We start from the raw sequence: 19920 nt of genomic DNA on the forward strand, positions 1-19920 counted from the left end.
GGACACATGCTCCACCATGTTCATAGCAGCCTTATTTATAATAGCCAGAAGTTGGAAAGAACCCAGATGCCCTTCAACAGAAGAATGGATGCAGAAAATGTGGTACATTTATACAATGGAGTACTACTCAGCTATTAAAAACAATCAGTTCACAAAATTCCTAGGCAAATGGATGGAGCTGGAAAATATCATCTTGAGTGAGATGACCCAATCTCAAAGGAACATACATGGTATGCACTCACTGATAAGTGGATATTAGCCCAAAAGCTCACAATTTCTAAGAATCTTCATATAGACCACATAAAACTCACATAGAAGAAGGAAGACCAAAGTATGAATGCGTTGGTCCTTTTTAGAAGGAGCATCAAAAGTTTCAACCAGAACTCCCAAAGTCTAAACCACCAACCAGAGAACACAAAGGGAGGGACTCAAGCACTTGTATAGGGAATTGAGGGTGACCTTGTTAGACTCCAGTGAAAGTGGAGGGCCAAGGTCCCCAAAAGTTTGGATCCCCTACTGTGTTGGAATTCGAGAGCAGGGAGATGGGACTGGGAGGATGTTTGGAGCACACCATCACAAAAATTAGGAGGAAGGGGTAGGGGATAAGGGATTTGGGGGGAGAATGAGAAAGGAGACAACATTGAAAGGTAAATACGTATAATACCCAATAAAAACCCCACACAGATAAAGGATTTTTTTAAAAAAAAGGGAGTCTATTTATTTTAAATTAATTTCAAAAGTTTCTAGGAGATGCAAATTGGCTAAGATACTATTTTAAGCTCTCCACAAAAGAATTTAAATCTCTGTTCAATATTCTCAAGAGAGAGGTAAACCCTAACTTCCTCAACAGTTAATTGACAAAAGAGAGGTAATCTCACAAAAAGTAGAAAAAGCTATTTCTAATCGATATATCATATAGTCTGATTAATTGTCAGTGGAGCTATAAAAGTCCTTTGACAAAAGATTATTAATATAGATTTATATATCCTTAAATAAGGCCTTCATGACTCTCTGAGTGTGGAAGGAGCAACTGTTGGCGCTTCTGCCCTAATTTTACAAGAACTCTGAAAAATTGGCTTTAAAAACAAAAGAGGGGGAACGGTACCCCCTCAGAAGGAGTCCCCCTGAAATACTCTCCATCATGCCTTGTTCACTTTTCTCTCTCTAAAGCTGAAAGCTCATGGCAAATCTCTTGCTGACCATGTTGGTGACCTCGGGCACCACCAAGACCAACAAAACTTTGCCACAGATATGGGGAAGGACCCTCATACCCATAAAGGGAATGCCCCAGTCCCAGTTCCCTTATGGAGCCGAGGACTGATATGCCTGCCCAATACCACAGAAGGCACAGCTAACCGGCTACCACAAATATTAATGAAAAAAATAGATACCCTCACAAAGCCAGGCCCAATCATAAATACGATGATTAACAATTTACATCCAGGGAAGAGAAATCTCCCTGAGAATCCCCTTCTTTTTTCTTTCCAGGTAAAATTGAATCACCCGTGATGCCTGCTATTAGAAGTTCTAACCCAGATGGACCAGAAGCCAGGAGCCTCGCCCTTACCCTCACCCCCTACCTTTTCCCACCTGCACAAGGTCCCCTGAAGCTGGGCAACTGCAAGATCCTGCTTGGCAACTGCAGATAGACTCAAAGCAGTGTACCATATCATCTGAAGAATAGCAGGGAGACCATAACTCAAGCAGTGTACCATATCTTCTGAAGAATAGCAGGTTCCAGTCCTCCTCGACCCCACGAATAACCAGGACCTGCCGGTCGGGCCAAGTGGCACCCAGACGTGGGGCTCGAGGCACGGACCCATCCGGACGGACCCTCATTGAGAGGATGTGCGCACGACATCAAGATTGAGCAAGACAGAGATCATCGCCCGTGACCTGTCGTCCACGGAACCAGGTTGATGCTGCCATCAAGAAGGCAGTTGAAGTTCATTACCATCAGCTGAAAATTGCAGAGGATCCAGAAGTGACTCCGCAGGAGACTGACACAGCTGTCAGCTCCCCTGCCTCCCCCTACGGTCGACCCCTAGACTTCCACACCCTCCAGAAGGGTTCCTGGTATGCCTGGCTTTGCCCTCATTTCTCTCGCTAGAGAGCTTGGCCTCTTGATCACCACAACAAAAATTGGCTTTTTCCTAAACCAAGGCCACCCTTGATATGGCCGCTAACATTGGGGAGCCTTCCTTTATGACAATATTACACCCCAAACTGACAAATGGTTGGTAACTTGAACATTTACAAGAGACTAGGATGGCTGTGAGTTAGCCCAATGACGGGATTATTGTAGGTCCACTTCCCAGGGGCCCACCCAATGCAGCCGAAAAGGAGTGCGTGGTGCTGGGAGTGGGTGCAGCCTACATGGCCTAAGACAGGGCTCTCACCCTCCTTTCACCCACATCAGAGTCCCTTGACGTTGCCCATCGTCGACAGCCTAAAGCCTTCGACCATCGATGTGACTTGTCTCACATCAGTGTTTTGGGGTTGTGAACTTGTCTAAGACCCCCCATAATTAGACATCCAAATTCAAAACTCACATAGTTGGGATTGAACATAAGAAGCCTTCTCTAACTAAACAGAGAAGGGGGAGATGCCAGAAGCCAGGACCCTCGCCCTTACCCTTACCCCCTACCTTTCCCCACCTGCACAATGTCCTCTGAAGCTTGGCAGCTGCAAGATCCTGCTTAGCAACTGCAGATAGACTCAAAGCAGAGTACCATGTCTTCTTAAGAATAGCAGGGAGACCATAACTCAAGCAGTGTACCATATCTTCTGAAGAACTACAGGTAGATCATAATTCAAGGCAGTGTACCATATAGACCATGACATGTTTCAAGGCACAGGCCAAGAAGATTTTGTACTTTTCCACCACCTGGACCCTCTTACCCCCTCCCCTTGTAAAACATGCTATAAAAAAGCATTTCATGTTCAAAAAAAAAAAGAAATTAAAAAAAAAGAAAAAAAAAAGAAAATTAAATCACTACTACTTCATGCCTCATACCAAATATATTAAATATTCCTGCCTGAAATGATAAAACAACTATAATAGAAGAAAATATGGATAAACTTTGACATAGTTTTCAAGAGGAAAAGGTTTAAAGTTCTGTATGATTCAGAAACCATAGAAAAAATTATATAAATGTGATTCTATTATCCAAAAACATGAATCACAAAATATAGTCATCAAGAAATCAAAGCCGGAGATGATGACTCGTTTGTAATCTCAGCATTTAGGAGGCTGAGGCAGTATGACCACAAGTTCAAGGCCAGCCAGGACCACATAGTGAATTCCAGGCAAGCTTAGGCTATAGAATGAGACATTGTCTAGAAGTAAATAAAAAATAAAAATAAATACAAAAAATATAGAAAGAAATGAAAATACAGACAAAAATAGCAACATATGACACATACAAAGAATCAGTTCATGTGTTATGTAAAAGTTGCTATATATCAATAAGACTGAGATCAACACGCAATTATTGAGATTAGTTTGACCTTAATAAAGATAAAATAGCAATTTATATGAAAATAAAATTATTTTTATTAATATTTTTATATTTAATATAAACTATTAAATATACATACCCCTTGATTCAGAAACTTTCTTTGGGAGATTTAAACTTACAAAGATACTCCCACATGAACAAAATATTTTTATAATCTCAGATATTATTACCATGTTTATAATAACAAAGGATTAGAAACCATCTAGATACTCATCATAGATTTATAATTCTCTTAGTCCAGTGGTTTTCAACTTTCCTAATGCTGTAACCCTTCAATACTGTTTCTCATGTTGTGGTGAACCTCAACCATAAAATTATTTTGTTGCTACTTCCTAACGGTAATTTTGCCACTATTATGAATCATAATGTAAATATCTGATATGTGACCCACAACCATAAAATTATTTCATCGCTACTTCATAGCTGTTATTTTGCTACTGCTGGGAATAAAAATTTTATAAATAACTGATATGTAGGATATCTGATACATGACACTTGAAGGGGTCATGAGACAAAGGTTGAAAACCTCTGATCTAGACAGTCCAGCATTCCCACTTATGCTAATATTAGCTAACACTAAAAAAACATTAAATTAAAAGGGAGAATAAAAGAATATAAAAATCGTATTATTGTCTATATTACATAAATGCTTAGATTATCTTTGCCAGTGTGTGAAAAACTGATAATAGTCATTGCTCTGAAGCAGGAAACTGAAAAGCTTGGGTTAGAAAGGAGGGAAGCTTGGAGTTTTCCTGAAATTCATTTATTTTTACAATCTAGGTTTTTATATTATAGACATTTTTCATTTGAAAATTAAGCATATTAAAGTAATGAAATATCAGTGAAAATAAATAGAATAGAAGATAATAACTGAAGATACCTATGTCCTAACAAACTTTGTATCAGAGTGGTAAAACTTTCTGATACTTAAAACATAGAGTGTTAGATTATCATAAGTAACTCAGAAAAGCAAACAAAGTTGATCTGAAAAGATCTATAGCTTGGAGGAAGCATTTACCATAAGGAAGAAAAAAAAGTATACTGTCTGCCAAGAGCTTATGATGGAGAGATGGGGTCACCCACCTATGTTCAAAAATTTTGACCCAGAATTGTCCCTGTCTAAAAAAACTACAGCGACAAAAATGTAGCAGAGACTGAAGGAAAGGCTATCCAATGACCTGGTCAACTTGGGATCCACCCCATGTGCAGGCCTGAATCCTGACACTTTTACTAACACCATGTTGTGACTGTCCTCTGAGAAGCTCTACCAGCAACTGACTGAAACAGATGCAGGTACTTACACCCAACCATTGGTCTTAGGTCGGGGACCTCTATGGAAGTGTCAGAGGAAGAATTGAAGGAGCTGAAGGAGATGGCAACCCCATAGGAAAACCAACAGTGCCAACTAACCTGGACCCCTGGGAGCTTCCAGAGAATAAGTCACCAACCAAAGAGCTTACACAGGCTGGTCCAAGGCCTCAGACACATATATAGTAGAGGACTGCCTTGTCTGGCCTCAGTGGGAGAGGATCCACCTAATCCTGTAGAGACTTGATGCCCTAGGGACAGGGGATGCTGGGGTGGGTAATGTAGGGGATTAATTAGTGTTGGGGGAACACCCTCTCAGAGGCAAAGGGGAGGGGAGGTAGGGTGAAGAACTCTGGAAGGGGGGACGGGGGACAGGGAACAGGGGCAACCTTTAGAATGCAAATAAATAAAATAATTTAATTACAAAATAGAGCTTATGATGTTAATACAGCTGAAGTGTAAAAGGAAGGAATTAAAGAGGCAACATTTTATTAACTAAGCTATATACTCACTTTACATCCCAATCACAGCTTCCTCTCCCTCCTCTCCTCCTAGTCCTTTCCTTTCACCTCCTCCCCATCCACTCCTCCTCCCCTTCTCTCCAGAAAAGAATAGGCCTCCCATAGATATCATCTACCTCCACGCATACCAAGGCATAGCATGCCTAGGTGAATCTTCTTCTATTGAGGCTGGACCAGGCAGCCCAGTTAGGGAAAAGAGATCTGAAGGCAGGCAATGGAGTCAAGGACAGCCTCTGCTCCAATTGTTAGGGGACCCATATAAAAATTAAGATGCACATCTGTTGCATGTGTGTCCCTAGGTGTGCACCTAGGTCCCTCTGATGCATGCTTTCTGGTTGGTGGTTCAGTCTCTGTGAGCCCCTATGGGCCCAGGTTAGTTGATTGAGTGATGTCCTTCACTTCTCTGGTTCCTTCAATCTTTCTTTGACCTCTTCCACAAGATTCCCTGAGCTCTGCCTAAAGTTTGGCTATGTGTTTCTGTATATGTTTCTATCAGCTGCTGGGTGAAATCTCTCACATGACAGTTATGCTAGGTTCCTGTGTGCAATTATAGTAGAATATCATCAACAGTGTCAGGGTTGGATTCCCTCTCATGGCATGAGTCCCAAGCTAGGCCAGTTATTGGTTGGTCCTTCCCTCAAATTCTGTGCCACTCCCTATCCCTGAACATCTTATAGGCAGGACAAATTGTGGTTCTAAGTTTTCATTGCTGGATTGGTGCCCCAATCCCTACATTGGAAGTCTTGCCTGGTTACAGGATATGGTGAATTCAGGCTCCCTATCCCACATTGTTAGTTGTCTTAGGTAGGGCAACCCTTATAGATTCCTGGGAGTTTCCATTGTCCTAGGTTTCTAGTGTTTCCAGAGTTTTATATTAAGTGAAACAATCCAGAAACACAAATACTATATGCTGATCCCAGATTTTAGTTAATATATATTAACTATTATATATAAGTACATATAATTAACTATGTATTAGTAACTATATATCTAGTTTTACATGTGGCTATATGCTGTAAAACTGGAATGATTTTCATGGGAGGGGGAAATGTCTTAAAACAGGGAGAGCAAGAATAGGTGAGCTATGGAAGCATAATGAGTATTACTGGTGGCAGGAAGAAGGTCAGCAGCGGGGCAAACAGGAAGTAGGTAGAAGAGGAAGGTTAACAAGAGCAATTAAGAAAATGCCACAAATGGACTTCACTACTTTGTATGTTTATTTTAAAACTTTAAAAACAATTATCAAGACTGGAAAAAGATGGTTCAATAGTTAAAAACAACTGTTTAACTGCAACTGTTGCTTTTGCAGAGGACCAGGGTTCAGTTTCCAGGGCTCATATGGTGGCTCACAATCATCTGTAACTCCCATTCTAGGGGATCCTATCCGATGCATTTTTCTGACTTCTGTAGGCACAAGGGCAAGAACATGATACACATACATACATGCAAGCAAAACATCCATACACATAAAAGAAAATGAATAAATCTAGAAAAATTTTGAAAGCATAATTACTTATAAAATTTTATAAAGAACTTAGTTCTCTATTGTGTTAGACATAATGCTTAATCTTATGAAAAGTCATGGTTCTGTCTTTTCTTTTTAATGCTACACTCTTTATCTGCAAATAATGGGCACTCTTTGAAAATATATAGATAAGCATGGCAGGAAGAATCTTTGACTATGTTTTCCTGCGAGACACACACACGCGTGTGCGCTCACACACACACAAACACGCTGCTCACACCCTAGCTCAGCAAGGAGAGCTTTCCTTTTGGTTGTTTTTGTTTCTTATTGCTTTTCTGCTCTTTTGACCCAGTGTCATGAGGATGAGTCATCTGGCAGCTTTACTGCCTTTAACCTTCTTATTTATGATCGTTCTTTCCCTACTAGACCCACCCATTCTGCTCTAAACTCAAAGTAAAGTCAAACTGAAGTCAATCAGAACTCTTCCTGTCACTTTGAAAACAGAGGTCAAACAGGATTCAGATGGAATTCACTTAAAGCTTATAAATAGGCAAATTAAAAATCAATCCAGATACACTAACTCCTCTGACATGAACAATAACAAAGCGGATAGAAATAAGTATTAAGAACAGCCACAAAATGACCCTACTTACATAAACCCAATAAAGCAAATCCCCTTGTGGTAGGCTGTGCAGAGGCTTTTGAGGCAGAGGGTACAAAATGGCACAAATAAAGCCACAAGCCACAGGGAAACATGCAGAATACCCTCTACAGGCCATTTATAAACTCTTTTACATGAGCTGGCAAGATTTCACATGACCTCATGAGAGTACAAAATAAGTGTATATATATTGACATCCATATTTCAAGAGCAAATAATTTGGAATATTTATTGTATCCTGCCTTCATTTTATATGTCAATTATTCTACTGTTTCCACAATTGTTTGTTTTTTCAGTTTTCATTCACAAAAAGGTTGAAGCCATCAGTTAGGAGCCTTGATATTGTCTCTCCTGACACCTAGTGGATGGATACCTGATAGTACAACAGCTATACTATTTTCTTCTCTTCTCTTCTCTTCTCTTCTCTTCTCTTCTCTTCTCTTCTCTTCTCTTCTCTTCTCTTCTCTTCTCTTCTCTTCTCTTCTCTTGTCTTCTCTTGTCTTCTCTTGTCTTCTCTTCTCCTCTCCTCTCCTCTCCTCTTCTCTTCTTTCTTTCCTCTGCAACATAATATTTTTATTGATTCTTTGCTACTTTCATATCAAGCACGACAATCACACTTATTTCTCAGTTCTTTCACATCCAGCCCCAACCCTTCTAACCTCTCTGTCAAAATAAAATTAAATTAAAATTAAAAATCAGAAGAAAAAAATGTTGTAATGGCTTTGGAAGTTGCAGTGTGTTGCACAGTATACTTTTTTTCTTTTGCCCAAACAGTTTTATTTGCAAATGTTCATTGCAATGAATCCTTGGTCTGGATCAAGGCCTCTGGTTTCTTCTACACAATCAATACTGGACCATCACTGAGACTCTTCTGGGATATATTATTTTCAAAAAAGTAGGTTTTGAATAAAATATCTATCTATCTATCTATCTATCTATCTATCTATCTATCTATATCTATCTTTTCTCCCTCCCTGTCTCTCCTTCCTGCTCTTTTGCTTTCCCTTTCTTTTTTTTCTTTCTTCCTCCCTAATGCTTTTCATAAATGATCAAATACATTTATATTTCAAGACAGAAAGCAAGATTGATTCAGTCAATTGATGGGACTGAATTACATACATCAGGCTTTTCCCCAGCATAAAGCTATTCTTTACTGTTTTGGATACCCCTACAATTTCATGAGATGATGTTGTTATTGTTGTTGTTGCTGCTGTTTTTGATGTTGATGATGATATTATTGTTGTATAGATATCAGTGACTCCCTGGTCCCCATGTTATGTTGTAACAAACCATCACAATCTCAGTAACTTAAAACAATATATTTTAATTTTTGAGCTACCCTATAGCCTAAGCTGGCACAAAATACCCAAGATAATTTCAAAATCCTGATAATCCCACCAACTTAATCTCTTAAATGCTAGAATTACAGGGCTGGCTAATGTAAAATTTCTATCTTGAACTTCTGGATGTCAAATAGTCCATAAAATCAAGCTGTCAGCTGTAATGCATTTCTTTAAGTGTGTGTGCTTGTACATGCAGTGTATGCATACATATGCATGGGTATACTCTCACGTATATGTGTGTGTGATGTGAAGGCCAGAGGCTGACTTCACATATCTTCTCCTATCACTCTCCATCTTGTTTTTGATACACAATGATTTCTAACTGAGCTTGTAACTCACTGTTTGTGCAGAACAGTGCGGCCACTAAGTTCCACTGCCTTTGAACCCACCTACCTTTAACCTTCACAGTGTTGGAGTTAAAGATGGGCAATGTGAAACCCAGAAATTATGTGGGTACCAAGATCCAAACTAAGGCGGTTCTCATGCTTGTACAGACATACTTTAAACACTGAGGCATCTCCCCAGCCATGTAGCAATAAGGCTCTAACAAAGAATGCACTTCCTACCCCTTTCTAACTTTTAGAGGCCATCCATGTTCCTTGGTTCCTGACTCCTTGGTTCCTTGGTTCCTGACTCCATTGCTCCATGTTCATATTTCAGGATACTTCACATATTAAATCAACTCCCATGACATGCAGTATTTGCTTATCTTGGACCAATGTTCAGCTTTCCCAAATAGGTTAAATTGTCAGAACATTATTGGGCATATGGAGGCAATGTTCTGAAAAGTAATGTAATCGTTAAACTCAAGAAACTGTTTCCTATTTGATAGTTCTTAAAGTGTTTAAGGCACTATCCTGAGACTCAACAAATATAATATAATCCCTATTAATAAATCCTCTATTTAACTAGATGCTTCAGATAGTTAATTCCTTACTAATTCATAATCCCCTAATTATTTTTCATCCATCTACACAGAATACTAATTGACCAAAAAGATTATATGGTTTTAAAATGTACAATGGGATCATTTCATTATTTTTGATGCCTAAATTTATAGGAGAAAAGTCAGATTATGAAAGGCCATTAACTTAACCAATCAATATAGATAACATGGAAATTACAGAAAAAGATGTTGAACTTTAATGCAAATAAGAAAATTACCTAACCTGTGGCAAACTTATTTTGCTGAGCAGAGGAAAGACACATGCTGCTTATCTGAGGGCCACCACCTTAAGGTTCTACTATGTGAGAGTTGGCAGTATTCAACAAAGGGTAAGGAGGAGGAGAAAGGCTCATTGTGAAGACATTGTCTTATGCCTTAATGTTATTAGAAATATGACCCGGGGAGATGGCTCAGTCTAGTAGAGATGATAAATTCCAGGTCCAGCATATAAGGTTAAAAAAGATGGAAAAAGATGCTAAAAATTGACCCTGGCCTCTATAAGAATACACCTGAGCACTTACACACATACAACACATGGGAAAAATGATCTTCAGAAATATTATTACAAATACAAACTCTTTTTTTCTTTCAAGCTAGAACTCCATAGACAAATGTCATGTGGGGTGACACTGACTTATCTCCTTTGGATGTCTCTTTCTCAAAAAGGAATAGAGCCACTTGTTGTTCAATTGTCTGCCATTTTAGGTAGAGATAAAAAAGGATGTTGTACTTTTAAAGCAAAGGGGAATCATCAGAGTGATCATCCAAAGAGACAGTTTGTGGTAGAGTACAAAAGTCAACTTTTGCAGGATAGCAGGCTCTTAACAGCACTTTAGGCAAAGCCTAATTAAAAGAAAATCTGTCCTGTCTGCTGAACTGAGATCAGCATGAGGAGAGAATTTTGCTTATTTTCTAGACTGCTATTTAGTTAATGAGTGTCTCATTAAGCACAGTGGTGAAGATCTATAGTCCTTTCTACTCCGGAAACCAACACAGGAAGATTTTGAGTTCAAAGCCAACCTGAGCTACAGAGGAAGTTCTAAGCCAAACTGAGGAGCTCAGCAAGACCTTGACTAAAACCAAAGTATTATAAGAACTTCAACTGTAGCTTAGTGACTGAGCCTCTATTTAGCGTATGAGAGACCCTAGGTTGACTTCCTAGTATGAGAAAAAAATCATCACAATTGCCCCAAAAGCAATATTACCTACTCAAAGCATGATTAAAGGGTCACAGTTTATAAAGCATCAAGAGCTCTTTACCAATTCCAAAGAGGAAACTTGTTTTGTATAGAGTTTGAAATATTTTGAGATTCTATTTAGGGCTGAGTTCTAGAGTAATTTAAATCAGAGAACTTATGGTTCTGCCCAACTGGATTTCTTCATAGGCTAGCAGTCACATCCATTATTAGCATGAGAAGCCAGTCAACAACAAGTTGGCAAGATAGATTACATTTTTACCATTCATGTCATGGCATTCATTATTGAACAAACATCACTAATAATCCCACATTCCAGAAATGGAAGGAAGTTTCTAAGTGGTAAAGGTAAATAAATTCCTGGCAAGAACAGATACATATTCTAGGAAGATCAGATAGCTGCAAATACACAAAAATGTAGTAAGTGCCATGAAAACATTACAGAGGAGGTTGCTATACAATGTCAGATAAAGCAGAGCCTATTTCTGCCTTCAGTAGGAGGGAAGAAAACACAAAGGGAAGTTTAACTCAGAAAAAAATACTTTAGAGCTGTACCTTTGAAAAGACAGGGATACTCTGCTCGAACGGGGTTCACTTTCTTTTTTTTTCTTTTTATTATTTTTAGTTACTATAGAATCTGTAGTTCTGCCCCAGTCCCACTGTATTAACCACTCTGTTATATCCACCAAGAGTATTCAGCCCAGTGTCTTTTAGTTTATTCTCTCCTGCTGACTGTGAACTGTCAATTTCTCTGAATCTCACACTCATCATAACTCTCCAATCTGTTTCCTAACACTTAAAGTCAACTGCTGAAGCAATGACTCTTTGGTACATTCATGTGATGCAAGAGTCACCACCCGACATTCCTCCCTAACAGGAATTTGGTCTACATCACTCAGACTTTATATAACTGAAAGTAAGTTGATAATGAAAATTTTCAGACTTAAAAAAGAAACAACAACTGTTCCCTCAAATAAAAGAGAGAATTCTGAGAGAAAAATTCTTGCTCCACTCTAGACAGAGAAGCCTTTAAAAACTGAATAAGGATAAAAATACCCTTCTGCTATTTGGGATACTCAAGTTAAGAATAACAGTTTAAGCATAGCATTGGTATAAAAATAGACACACAGACCATTGGAACAGACATGAAAGAACAGAAATAAATCCACATATCTATAAGCAACTCCTTCTTTACAAAGGCAAAAAATATGCATTGAAAAAAAACCTTAAATAAATGTAGCTGGGAAACTGAGGAGATATCTGCAAGCACAAGACTGAAGCAACACCAACTGTCTAGTTACAAAAATCAACTAAATTTGATTAAAAAACTAAATGCAAAATCTGAAACTGAGAAACTACTAGAAGAAACATGGGAATATTGAGATAGTAAAAGATATTGATTGACATTCAAGACATTTGATATAAGCCATTTAGTTTAGTTTTTTTAGGTAAGACCCCCAAAAGCACAGGAAACAGAAGCAAAACTAATAAATTATATTATATCAAACTAAAAGTCATCTGCTAATCTGAGAAACAATCAAATATCTAAGAAGCAGCATACAGAATAATAGAAAATGCTTGTCAACATTCATCTGACAAGACATTAATATATTTTAAAAATAAGTAAGCCGCCATTCTGGCTTGAGACTTCTGCCAGGACAGATCTCCAGCTTGTCTGCTCCTCTGAAGATACCACAGTCTGAAGGCCTCCCTGGAATTCCTCTGCACACAGGACAACTGGTAAGAGACCCCTCCTCCAACAAGTGAAGCAGCTGCGAATTCTGAGGAGACCATTGGACTCCAGGACTCATCATTCCCCAAGCCCTCATCCCCTCCCCAAAGATTCAGGCCTGAGTGTCTGCCTCACCAGCTTGTCTACTCCTCTGAAGACACCAAAGTCTGAAGGTCTCCAGGAGTTTCTGTACATGCAGGACAACTGACCCAACGGTCTAAAAGTCTCCGTGGAGTTCTACTGCACACAGGGAAACAGACCCCACAGTCTGAAGGCTTCCCAGGAGGACAACTACGCACAGGGCAATAGATCAGCAGCTTGACTGCTTCTATGAAGACCAAACAGTCTGAAAATCTCCCAGGAGATCAGCTGCAGCTAGTGCAACAGATCAGCAGTTTGTCCGCCCCTCTGAACACCCCAGAGACTGAAGGCCTCCCAGAAGAGCCACTGTAGTCAGGGCAATGGATCAGCAGCTTGTTTGTCCCTACAAAAACCTCACAGTCTGAAAGCCTCACAGGAGGTCTGCCACAGGCCAGGGCCACAGGCCTACCAGGAGACCTAGAAAAACCCAGGGACACAAGAGGCAGGATCCTGACAGAGACACCCAGACAAGCTAACAGGAGGGATATTGAGATGACCAGAGCCAAGTGCAAGGCAATAAGCAACAGAAGCCAATACACTTTAGCATCATCAGAACCCAATTCTCCCACCACAACAAGTCCTGTATACACCAACACACCTTAAAATCAGGAAGCTGACCTAAAATTCTATCTCTTGAAGATAATAGAGTCCTTTAAGGAGGATATAAGTAACTCACTGAAAGAAATACAGGAAAACACAGGCTTTTAGAAGCCCTTAAAGAGGAAACAAATAAATCCCTTAAAGATATACAGGAAAACACAATCAAACAGGTGAAGGAATTGAACAAAGCAGTCCAAGACCTAAAAGTGGAAGTAGAAATAATAAAGAAAACACAAATGGAGGCAACCCTAGAAATGGAAAACCTAGGAAAGAGGTCATCAAGAGAATACAAGAGATAAAATAGAGAATCTCAGAAGTAGAAGATACATTACAAGATATTGACACAACTGTCAAAGAAAATTCAAAACATGAAAACTTCCTAACACAAAACATCCAGGAAATCCAGGACACAATGAAAAGACAAAATTTATGAATAGTAAAAATAGAGGAGAACAAAAATTCCTACCTCAAAGGACCTGAAAATGTCTTCAACAAGCCCATAGAAGAAAACTTCCCCCAACCTAAAGAAAGAGATGGTCATAAATGTACACAAAATCTGTAGAACATCAAATAGATTGGACCAGAAAAGAAAATCCTCTCATCATATAATAATCAAAACACTAAATGCACAGAATAAAGAAATAATATTAAATGCTATAAGGGAAAAAGGCCAAGTAACATATAAAGGCACACCTATCAGAATTATACTAGACTTCTCAGTTAAAAGCCAGAAGATCCTGGAAAAAGGTCATGTTGATCCTTAAAGAACACAAGTGCCACCTCAGGCTACTATACCCAGCAAAACTCTCAATCAACATAGATCGAAAAAAACAAAATATTCCTGGACAACCCCAAATTCAAACAATATCTATCTACCAATCCAGCCCTACAGAGGATTCTAGAAGGAAAACTCCAACACAAGGAGAGTACCTACACCAAAAGAAAAAAAAAACAAGATATAATCATCTCACAACAAAGCCAAAAGGAGAAAAGCACATGTATACAATGCCACCTACAACAACAAACATAACAGGAACTAATAATCATCTGTCTTTAATATCTCTCAAATAAAAAGACATAAACTAACATACTGGATATGCAAACAGGATCCAGCATTTTTCTGCATACAAGATCACACCTAACAACAAAGACAGACACTGTATCAGAGTAAAAGGGCTGGAAAAATGTCTTCCAAGCAAACGGTACCAAGAAACAAGCTAGAGTTGCCATGCTAACATCCAATAAAATAGACTTCCAACCAAAAGTTATCAAGTGAGATGGGGAAGGACACTTCATATTCATCAAAGGAAAAAAATCTACCAAGAGACAGTCTCAATTTTGAACATCTATGCCTCAAATGCAAGGGCACCCACATTCATAAAAGAAACTTTATTAAAGCTTAAAACACACATTGAGCACCACACAATAATAGTGGGAGTCTTCAATATCCCACTCTCAACAATGGGAAGGTCATTGAAAGAGAACAGAGAGACCATGAAACTAATAGAGGTCGTCAACCAAATGGACTTAACAGATATCTACAGAAATTTCACCCTAAAACAAAAGAATATATCTTCTCAGCACCATGTGGTACCTTCTCCAAAACTGACCATATAATTGTTCACAAAATATGCCTCAACTATACAAGAAGATTGAAATAATCTCACTCATCCTATCAGATAACCACAGACTAAGGCTGGTCTTCAATAACAACAAAAATAAGAAAAAACCCACATATCCAGGGAAAATGAACTTTCTACTCAATGATGACTTGGTCAGGGAAGAAATAAAGACAGAGATTAAAAACTTCCTGAAACTCAATGAAAATGATAACACAGTATATTCAAAGTTATGGGACACAATGAAAGCAGTGCTAAGAGGAAACTTGGTAGCACTAAGTGTCCTGGTAAAGAAATTGGAGAGATCCTACACTAGCAACTTAAAGCACAACTGAGAGCTCTAGAACAAAAAGAAGCACACAGCACACATACCCACGAGAAGTAGACAGCAGAAAATAGTCAAACTTAGGGCCAAAATTAACCAAATAGAAATAAAGAGAACTATACAAAGAGTCAACAAAACCAAAACCTGGTTCTTTGAGAAAATCAACAAGGTAAACAAACTCCTAGCCAAACTAACTAAAGGACCCAGAGACAGTATCCAAATTAACAAAATCAGAAATGAAAAGGCAGATAAAACAACAGAAATGGAGGAAATTAAAATCATCAGATCCTACTATAAAAGCTGGAAAAAACTGGAAAATCTAGATGAAATGGATAGTTTTCTAGATAGATACCATGTACCAAAGTTAAATCAAGAGTAGGTAAACTATCTAAACAGGCGCTCATTTCCCCTAAGAAAGTAGAGGAAGTCATTAAAAACCTCCCAACAACAACAAAAAGCCCAGGGCCAGATGGCTTTAGTGCAGAATTCTACCAGACCTTCAAAGAGGAGCTAATACCAATATTCCTCAAATTATTCCATAAAACAGGAAAGGAAAGAACACTACCTAATTCATTCTGTGAAGCCACAATTACTCTGATACCGAAACCACACAAGGACCAACCAAAAAAAGAGAACTTCAGACCAATTTCACTTATGAATATTGATGCAAAAATACTCAATAAAACTCTAGCAAACTGAATCCAAGAACACATCAAATTCATCATTCATCATGATCAAGCCTACTTCATCCCAGGTATGCAGGGTTAGTTCAATATATGAAAATTCATTAACATAATCCCCTATATAACAAACTCAAAGAAAAAAATCACATGATCATCTCAGTAGATGCTGAAAAAGCGTTTTACAAAATACAATACTCCTACATGTTAAAAGTGTTAGAGAGATTAGGAATTCAAGATCCATACCTAAACATAATAAAAGCAATATGCAGCAAACCAACAGCCAATATCAAATTAAATGGAGAGATGCTTGAAGCAATCCCACTAAAATCAGTGAGAAGACAAAGGATGCCCTCTCTCTCCATATCTATTCAATGTAGTACTTGAAGTTCTAGCTAAAGCAATAAGACAACTAAAGGAGATCAAGGGGATACAAACTGACAAAGAAGAAGTCAAAGTATCACTATTTGCAGATGATATGATAATATATATAAGTAACTGCAAAAATTCTACCAGAGAATTTCTACAGCTAATAAACAACTTCAGCAAGGTGGCTGGATATAAAATTAACTCAAATAAATCAGTAGCCTTCCTTTATATAAATGATAAATGGGCAGAGAAAGAAATTAGGGAAACAACACCCTTCACAATAGTCACAAATAATATAAAATATCTTGAGGTAACTCTAACCAAATAAGTGAAAGGTCTGTTTAACAAGAACTTCAAGTCTCTCAAGAAAGAAATTGAAGAAGACCTCAGAAAATAGAGAGATCCCCTACACTCATGGATTGTAGAATTAACATAGTAAAAATGGCCATCCTACCAAAAGCAATCTACAGAAAGTAAGAAGTCAAAGTATCCATTTGCAAATGGTATTGTTCTATACATAAAAGATGCTGAAGACTTCAAATAGAAGACTCCTGCAACTTGTAAATACATGCAACAAAAGAGCAGTATAAAAAATGAATATGCAAAATCAGTAGCCTTCCTATATAGGTGATAAACATATCAACAATGATAAGAAGGAAATAATAGTATTCAAAATAGCCTTGAAATACCATGGAATATATCTAAACAAGAACGTGAAAGACTTATACAATGAAAACTTTAAGGCACTAAATACAGAGTTAAAGAAAATACCACAATATGGAAATATCTCCCATGTTCATAGATTAGTAGGATTAATATTGTAAAAATGGTTATCCTACAACAATCTAGAGAGTCAGTGCAATCCCCATCAAAATTCCAATGGAACAATTCAAAGAAATTGAAAATTAAATTTCTTATTAAAATGCAAAATACCTAGGATAGCAATAAAATGGAAATAACAATAAAACAAAACAAGCAAACAAAAATACCTCCTGAAATAAATAAACAAACAACCACACAAAAATATCCACTGTTGAAGGTATTACCATCACAGATTTCAAATTATAATACAGAGCTATAGTAATAAAAACAGCATGATACTAGAGTAAAAATATACTTATTGATAAATGAAATAGAATGGAGAACCCACCTTGAATTTTAATAGTGAGACCAACAACACACATTTGTTTTAATTAAAGTCTTTGGGGGCACTTTATTAATTACAGATTGAGGTAGGAGGCCTTGCCTATGGTGGAAGGTATCCCTCTTGGGCAAGTGATCTTGGGGTATATAAGAAAGAGTGTCAAACAATCCATGATGATCAAGCCAGTAAGTAACACTCCTCCATGGCTTCTGCATCAGCTCCTGCCTCCAGGTTTCTGCTTTCACTTCCCTGGATATTAGACTATACTTTTAATAATTCATATAATTATATTCAATCCATATCAGAAAGAAAAGAAGCCTTTTATTTGACTAAAAGGGGGAATTATTGAGGTTTAATCTTTGATATGAATTGTAATTGTAATTATTAGTACTGACCCCCAAGGCCTGGTTGTTCCTAGGAATGAGAGAATCCAAATGTACAATATGACCTTGCTCTTTAATTTTAAACTTTTGGTTAAATAAAGGGCAGAATAAACATAGGTGGTGGCTGGGTTCCCTGACTTGGGGTATGAGGAGACTATGAGGAAAGAAATGTAGAGAGAGGGGAAGACTTCATTAGGTAAGAATCTTAAAATCATGGCTATGAGAGCTGGCCAATTAGAGTTAAGAGCAGCCCAGATGAAATGTAGTAAGTAATAATTCAAAGTTATCAACAGAAAAATCAGTTCTAATATCACAGAGGGTAGACATCTGCCCAATATTAGTCCTGATAAATGTTTATTATAAATTAAAGGTTGTGTGTGTCTTTTATCTGGGATTGGGTAATCAAATGCAGGCTAGAAGCCCCTGATTGAGATTAAATATATTCTACAACAAGAAGTAATTATGGTAAAATGAAAATCACTTCATCTTAGTTTTATGTACAGATACTTTCTGTGTTTAGTTTCTTATGTGTCATATAAGTTTTTGGAGAAAATGAGTACATCAATTTCTATTATTAAAAAGACAGTTGGGAAGGGATTATATTGAATTTGTATATAAATGTATGGGGTATTATAATATTAACAATATTAAATATGATTATCCTTGTACCTTTGATACATATCAATTTTTCAGCCCCCTTTTTTCAGTTTTTAAAATCAGTGTAAGACCTTGTTCTTCTTTTATTAAACTTAGCTTTCAGTTTATTTTTATTTCAGAGTTAATGAAATAGTTTTTCTTCTTCCATTTTCATTGTTGATTTATATATGTTCAATTTAATTTTGTATGCCTATCTTCTATCTTGTGGTATTGATATGCTTGTTTATTAGTTTTAGTGGCATTTTACAGAATGTCATATAATTTTATATTAAAGTTCATAGCATCTGAACTAAAAGGCAGATCTCATTTGAAAGAAAAGGATAAAAAGCTTAGCCATGTGTCAAATATATGTCACACATACTTTAGTGAGCATTAATTTATTCTGCATTAGGTCTAATCCATTTATCTATCCATCTATTTAAATATGTGGTTTAATATGTTTAGTTATCATTCATATCTACTTGCTTCTGAAAGGATGTGGTAGAATTTATAGTTTACAAACAGCATGAGTACAAGTAACAAGTACAGAGATAGAGCATGTGTCAAAACACGAATTGACATCTCAACATATGGGAGGTAGAAGCAAGAAGATAGCAAATTTGTGGCCAGCCTGGGATACATAGAATATTGCCTCTCTCCACTCAAAATAAAAACAAAACACTCAAGTAGATTTAGGAAAGAAAACTTTAAAAACAACTACAATTAATCATTCTTTTTCCTTCTAAGCTTTCTAAGAGCAGAGACCAAACCAAGAAACAACAACAAAAATCCTATATAGTTCTTGTTATTATTACTGCTCTTATTATTCTGTAGAGACAAATTATTTCTTTGTACTAAATTTCTGATAGCATTTCTCATAAGGACCTTTAATTAAAAGACAATAGATGCTACAGTCATTTTCAGGTAATCATTCTCTGAAAGATGCAGAATTGTTTTACACACCTAGTATATTACCTCACAATAAATGTCACAGATTTTATTTTGAGTTTTACTTGAACAATAGGAGAAAGTGTGTGCTTAACAATTTAGTATTTTTCTTTTAAATGTCTTCAACTATTCATTGACAGAAATTAACCATATGATTTCAAGATGAATTGCACTGACAAATGCCTCCAACATAGTATTTATGTTTTTTGTAAAAGAAAGGTGAGAGCCAGGGTAATGATAATCAAGGTGCTTGATAGAAATTCCATCAATGACACACAGCTAGTTGACATGATAAATTTCAACTTGTCAAGGTGCTTTTTGCCTACTGGTTTAGAGCAAGAGTAGAAATTATACTGGGGCTGGAGAGATAGCTCAGTGGTTA

The sequence above is a fragment of the Grammomys surdaster genome, unplaced genomic scaffold (assembly GCF_004785775.1).
Source record: "Grammomys surdaster isolate TR1022 unplaced genomic scaffold, NIH_TR_1.0 222, whole genome shotgun sequence".
Classification (NCBI taxonomy): Eukaryota; Metazoa; Chordata; class Mammalia; order Rodentia; family Muridae; genus Grammomys; species Grammomys surdaster.